The following is a 7,444-nucleotide window of genomic DNA, read 5'->3' as shown; positions in this document are numbered from 1 at the left end:
TTTTTTGAATAAGATAAGAACACTGGTCACTTTTCTTGCCTCCATGGAGCGATCAAACTCCTGTGTCGTGGTGTAGGACAAGTCATTAGCAGTTTTTTTTGTATAGAAGCAGAAATATATCAAGGCAAAGTCTTCATGAAAAAGATTGTGCAAACGCTGATGGTTTTCAAAAGTTTGTTAATTAAATATTTGCTACAGGTTAATATTGTTAAATCTATGTCGTTTCTTTTTCTTTTAATACTTATTTGGGTAATGGCATGACAAACTCTTGTATATTAACTTTCTGTCATTAAGAGAAACATCCGGCTTACAAGGGGTGTAATACTACATGTACTGGTGCTTGCAACCAATGTAAACATCGTGAGGAGTACTGATGAAAACATGGATTAGGCTCATGTTCGCCATTAGCTTATGTCTGTCTGCCCTCTACTCTTTATGTTCAGGTGAAAGCAGTAGCACTTATATGGTCAATACCATCTCCTACCTAGGCAAGGGCACCTAAGTCATGCTGAGAGGAGTCAGCCAAGGCCATACCATGCTGAGGTGAAACAGTCAAGTCGTGCTATAATTGTTGGTCTAATAATCACGAACCCAGGATTTCTTCTTGGAGCAGTATTGTGATCCTGGATATTTTTACTTTAGAAAAATAGAATAGAATAGAAGTGGGTGACCTTGACTCATTTATATCAGAAGTATTCTATAGGTCTTTTGCTAATTTTATGGTAATCCGGAGCTATGAAAAGACAGCTGGAACCTTGGGACCAAAAAATTACTCTTAAGCAGCAATAGCGAGATCCATCTCGTTAAATAGGACCTTCTTTGGACGGGTTGATGATAATTACATTTTGCTAACGTGCTTTTGGGTGAGGGTTCAAGGTGCATGTAATGCACCCGCGTCAGTGAAAAGTGTAAAAAAGCGAGGGTGGTCTTGCAGATTCAATATACCTGCTGGGCATGCGTGTTAAACAGATTTTCCTTTAATAGGCAGATTCTGATTGACCCTAAATAGTGGGCAGGTGTCGAACACGATGCAAGGTGAACGAGAAACCAAATATCTATTTACAAGCGTGCTGCCAAACTCTTGTTATATATTGCAAGACAACACAAAATGGGGCATATAGGTGGGGTGTGGGGGGGGACATAATAAGCAACTGGAGTATGTGGACGGTACCTCATTATACCAATAACTTTCTGCCTCCAAGGAGAATCGAACTCCTGACCTCGGTTTACTAGACCAGCGCTCTACCACTGTCAGAGCTATGAAGGCTACTTTTAATTGGCAGGAAAACAGCCACATATGTTTATAGCAAGTGTTCGAACAGCAGTTACTGCTATAAGAAAGTCGTTAATACGAATTATTTACAGGTATCTATTGTAACATCTGTTTATTTATTTAATCCAAATAAATATCAAATTATCTTAATGACTTTGGCGTACATGTGAGCTTCTATATATTTACTTCATAACCATAACAGCCAAGGTTTTAGGTGCAATTCTTGTCATGTCAGTATGCCACTGAGACCAAATTTTTCATTAAGAATACACCACCACTACATGTATTATGCCACTAGCAATGAAAGCCTACAACCCTTTCATGTCAAAACTGATAAATTAATGACAATGATCACTTTCTGCCTCCAAGGAGGATCGAAAATCCTGGCCTCTGGTTATATGAGTTGGAATACGTCTAGTCACTTTATAATGGGGGCTTCATTACTATGGTGAAGGAGCAGTGCATATAACAAAACAAGTCTCATTTCATGAAAGTTCACTTCCTATATATTATGTATGGATTGCATGGCAACTCTGATATTCGCTTTCTAAAATGATCAGAAAGTGGTTACAATGGCAAAAAGCGAACTGGTGTACGAGAAATAGTGGCCTAATCATATTTGGTGAAAACTGGTAGTACCTGTTTTCGTTGGTTGTAAATGTAGATTTGCTGCCGGTAAATACTGTGATATCTGTTTTTTTCCTTGGACTATAATATTACGTGAATGTATGGCAGTTTGTTACTTTCCTTGTCTGGTGCTTGCAATAAACACTATCCTGAGAACGAAGGGACTGATTAAAACATAGGGCTATGGACTCATTTTTCCATGAATTTATGTCGTCTGCTTTACTCTTTGTGTTAGGTTCTTAAACATTCTGCCTCCAGACCTGTCACAATAGCTTGTTGATAAAGGTAGCATTACTTGTTCAACATCAACCTACTTGACCAAGGAAAACCTAATTGCTGGGAGGGTCAACCAAGCATACAAAGAGTAATTTCATTCTGGAAGGGGTTTCAGCAAGGCATGCTATAATCCTGACCCATGAGAACTGCCACAGAAGATCTTGCTTGGAGAAATGATCGCTGTACTCCACCCCATGGACGATGGGCCTGTATACATATATTTTCTTTGTAGGGATGCCAAAATAACAGCCTTCAACGATTCCATCGTTCTACAGTGAGTGAAAAAATGAAGAATGCCACTTGCTTGAAAGAAATATTGATGAGATGAGGAAGGGCCTCATCAGACATTTTCTTCGTATGAGACGTGCCAACATCATGAAATGCCTCCCAGTTTGTGTTCCAGAATCTCAACTCTGCAGCAGAAAGAGGGACTGAAAACGAAGGATTGTGTCCCATGCTCTTTGTCAAGCCTGCCGAGAGCATAGGTAATCCTCGTTGTTTTTGCTCCGAAATTCATAAATAGTGATCAGGATTAAGTGACGGATGATGAAAGGACCACGAACACTTATTACACAAGTATTGTTTCATTCGTCGCATGAAAGGAGCTCCATAGCTCAGTGGCTAGAGCGCTGGTTTTGTTAAACCAGAGGTCAGGAGTTGGATCCTCTTAGAGGCAGGGGAATGGTTATTATGTATTTTATTGCGGAAGCTTACCACGAAAGAGTAGAGAGAAACAAAACAATAGACTAACGACATCACTGTTACAGTCCATGTTAATCAATATGTTCTCAGTGATTGTAGTTAACAGCACCCAGGCGAAGGCAGGTGTTGAACTTTTTGGTGATACGTTTATGAAGTCAATATTCAAGAGCTGATTACATGGCCGTAATAGAATAAAAGTTTGAAGAAAATGTCACGAATATTCATTCTACAGCCAAAAATTAAAATGTGTAAAAACTATAATATCTACATGAAAAATGGTGATGCAAGAGTTGCTTTTACACAAGTGCTGTTTCTGAGACTACATGAAGAAGCTTCGAATATTCAGCTATGCTGATCTAGTAAAGAGGTCGAAGTCGATCTCTTGGAAGCAGTACATGGAAGAGCGGTAAACATATATCACGGCTAACTAGCATACACATGCAGACGGTATTTAAAAGTTATTAATGTTATCATAGTTGTTATATGCCAAGATGATCCATGGGTAGATCTGCACTGTCAATCATATTTCTCTCTGCCTTTTTTTACTGATGGCTAGACCATAAACTTACAATTTCCTTTTCGTTAAGTTCCGCTATAGTAGCAGATCAGCAGGTCAAGATTTCATGCTGAAGCATTAATCTGCTTGATGGGCATGGTGTGCAACCACCTTTCTGATAGATGAAGTTCATTCGGCATGTTCTGAACGTGACCACACCACAATTCAAAATTCAAACGGGGGCATCTCAAATGTTAATCAAACAGTTGGTCCACCTGGGCAGAGTTGGATTTCACTTGCTAGGTCATGGGAAGACTTAGATGGAATCGACCCTATTTCCAACACTTTTGGAGGAGGTGACTGGCATTCCAGCACTGGGAGAAGGATGGTGACATTGAAACATGCAAACGGAATTCTTTTTCAGATCGACTGCAGTATTGTTTTTACAGGGATCTGGGAATATTCCCAGTGTGTTCAAGATGCTGTTGATCACTTCACATCACGAAGTCACTACGGCCAGAAAGAAAACATCCATTCCCAAAAAGTAGTGGGCCCAGTACCTCGACCTCGTTACAGTGGTGGTTGATGAGTTGCCAACAAGCTGTCAGAGCAAGAAACATTTGCAAGCAGGTCAAAGAGATCTAGGAACCGTCTGTTTTGTAATATATTCTGACTATCGAGTGCTTGTAAGATTCAAGAGCCTAAACTCACCACATTCAGTTCATAATTAGCGTTGCACTGATGTAAGCACGTAGAAAGATAACTGTGTTGGGGTCAGTGCATGCTGGTATCCATGAGAATGAGCGAGCTGCTCGGAGTGCCAAGGCAGCTGGCACTCAACTCAACCCTGTCGATGTTCATATCCTTCCCATACATCAAGTTCAACACCTCAGAAGTTATCTTTGTGATAAAGGGAAGGAGAAATGAAGGTATACCCCTAGAAAACAAATTCTGAGAGATTAGAGAGGGACCTTGGCAGTGGGGTGATCAGCATCCATCCCCAGTCGACAGGTGGAAGTTATATTAACAAGGCTGAGAATCGGGCACACAAGGACTGATTGACTCATAGGCCGATGATGGCTAAAGTGAAGCATGGTTGAGGGATGCCAAAGCCATTGACGCGTCGCCTATGAGTGCATAATTCTCAGACCAAAAAGACGTATGTAATTGTCTCCTATATACACTGAGAAGAAAAAATATATTGGGAGTGAGGATGGTAACTTAGGTCAAGGATTTCTAAAAGGAGACCTAAGATTTTGTAAACTAACTTTAATTTATGCATAATATTATGCAATATTATATACTTTAAAGCATACTACTTGTTTTTATTATTTAGTTATTGATTCTTTTAATGAGATACATTACTTATTAGATTTTTTCAACGTTGTAAATAGTTTAACATCATCCACAGATAATGTTTAACAAATTCAAGACAAATAATTCTGATTGGTCAAGAATAAATAATTACTTTTCATTCATTATGCACGCCAACTCTTGCATACTGACAAAATCAAACAAAACATTATGAGTGCAAATATATAAACTGAGAGAAGTTATGAGTAAACATGAATTGCATCTCGGTAGCTTTCTGCCCGCAAGGAGGGTCGAACGGAATGGCCTATGGTTCCTAGACCAGAACTTTAGCTACATGAGCTATGGGAGCATCTTTTATAAACAGAACAAATTATAGCTCTTAATTCCTATCATTTCATGCATGTTCAGGCTTTTCCTTAAAAATAAAGGACAATGATCACTTTCTGGTTCCATGAGGATCGAATTCCTTGCCTGTGGTGTACTAGAGAAGGCTTTAGCTACTGAGTCATGAGTTTCAAGTAAGTCTTCCTGAAAAGTTTCAACCAGCCAATTATGGTCTTAAGTTGCTTGATTAAAATTTTGTACAGGTAATATGCAATAGACTATTTTATCTTCTTCATTCAACATATGTATAGTTAATTACATGACATTTCTTTTAGTTCACTTCAAAACCATAATGAGCGAAGTACAGGGGGTAGGGCGCCACATGGAATATTGATTAATCATGACTATGGCTCGTGTATGTTTATTAGCTTATATGTCTGGCGTGCTCATCTAGGAATACATAATCATTTCATATTTGGTGATTCGAATATGAGAGGCTGCAACAGCATTCACTTCGTGCAAATTGAGCGGATTTGAATTAAAAAACCTTCATAAGCGTCGAGAACTCCAATAAAACATGGAACCTCACAAAAACTTGACTTATCAAGGGTTAAATTGAGCCAAAGATTAGACAGATGAACAATATTAAACCCATGTCAAAAGTAAAATTACCAAAGTTGAAAAAAGTGCCCATCAAACTCTTACACACATTTATATGTTTCTTTAAAGCTAAGAAAGTCCTTATAGGTCAGGAGGAGGAGAGCTAGTCTTGTAATACAGAGAACAGCAGGTCTAGGGAGCAGGAAGTGATAATTTTCTTTTATATAGTGGAAACTTTACCAGAAGGTAAAAACGTAGGACATACACCAATAGCCACAGATATAAACGAGCTACAGTCCATGTTTATCGGTACTATTTTGTGATGTAATATGGGTTACCAGCATTTTTTTTTTTTTTTTTTTTTCTTTTTTTACTCTTGGAGGACTTCAGAAGTCTTAGTCACCAACGAGATAAAATTAGCTTATCTATATTACTTGTTAATATTTTTCTTTGACTTTGGATAATATCAATTGGAATATATAATACAGATATATATATATATATAGATATTAAATATATATATATATATATAATATAGTATTATGTATTACACACACACACACAACACACCTATATTATAGTATCTATATATATATATATATATATATATATATATATATATATATGATATATATATATATATATCGGATGTTGGGGAAAATCAAGAAAAATTAATGAAATCGGAGAAATTAGGGGAGGACACGTATACCTACTAATGACGCCTTGATAGCTGAACACTTGTTGGAGCCATCGTGGTAAAAAATGGTCACTTCATGTACCCGCGGCCATTGCGTTAACCATTTTGGTGTGATTACAATTAGTAAGGTCCAATATACAAGAGATAGCAGTAAATGGTTCGTGCGGGAGTAAGATAAAATAAGTGTCACAATATCCACTTGCTGCGAAATTTGGATGCAAAAACATTTATAAAAAAAAGAAAAGAAAAAAGAGAGAGAAAAAAAATGTCCTTTATGAAAGCTACCGTAACCATAGAGGGCCAAATGAGGTAACACCACACTCACACTTTGTGGTCAAACAAGGGCTGTGTGTGTGTTGTGTGTGTGTGTGGCCAGGAGGTTGAGGCCTCCTTGAAGGCAGAAAACGTAAAAGAAAAGAGGGTGAGCTCATGCATAGTCAATGTTTAATAAAAGTACTTGTTTCCAATGTCAAAACAGCAAGAGGTATATTACGCCTTCAAAAGCTTTTGGATGATTATGGTCATAAACTTTGCAAAAAGTACTTGTTTATTCATTTGAAAGATAACAAATATATCAAACTGTGTTATATTCAACCGGGGCGAAATTTGTATCGACAGATTGGAAAGTTCTGGTATTACAAATACCATTTACAAACACTGGCCACATATGTGCTATTCAAAGGAAGGAAGCCTCCATTAGCTCAGTGGCTAGAGCGCTGGTCTAGTAAACCAGAGGGCCAGGAGTTCGATCCTCCTGGAGGCAGAGACATAGTTTTCCCTTAAGTTACTAAGAAACGAACACGAAAAATAGAGAGAGGAATGATAAGCCAGTGGCATCATGAGCTACAAGTCCATGTTTGACTGAAGTTACTTTTTCTAGTCGGTAAGGGTTCTGTTTTAAGTGATACGTAATAGATGGCATGCACAGCACTTGAATTTGTTTATTTTGAAGTATAGTAAGACCCGTGTACAAATTTACCTGTGGCAAGATCTAGATCAACAAGTTGTGCTGCATGGCATTTGTCAAAAAACTTGTCAAATCACGCACGGGTTTCATATAATGAAAAGAAGTTTTTATAACTCATAGCTTGTGCGCTAGTCAAACAAACCCGAAGCTTGAGTTCGGACATTCCTT

The 7,444-nt window shown here is 38.0% G+C and overlaps 2 non-coding genes across 2 annotated transcripts; one reads left to right on the top strand and one right to left on the bottom strand.

Moving 5' to 3' along the window:
* Positions 1–1,192: 1,192 nt before the first annotated feature.
* Positions 1,193–1,267, bottom strand: Trnat-agu. The gene has a single exon. It is a non-coding gene; the product is annotated as a tRNA-Thr (tRNA).
* A 5,731-nt stretch (positions 1,268–6,998) lies between these two features.
* Trnat-agu lies at positions 6,999–7,072 on the top strand. Its single transcript has one exon. It is a non-coding gene; the product is annotated as a tRNA-Thr (tRNA).
* The last annotated feature ends 372 nt before the right edge of the window (positions 7,073–7,444 follow it).

The sequence above is a fragment of the Penaeus monodon genome, chromosome 14 (assembly GCF_015228065.2).
Source record: "Penaeus monodon isolate SGIC_2016 chromosome 14, NSTDA_Pmon_1, whole genome shotgun sequence".
NCBI lineage: Eukaryota > Metazoa > Arthropoda > Malacostraca > Decapoda > Penaeidae > Penaeus > Penaeus monodon.
Note: the sequence above shows the minus strand (reverse complement) of the source record. Positions and strands in the feature narration are given on the sequence as shown.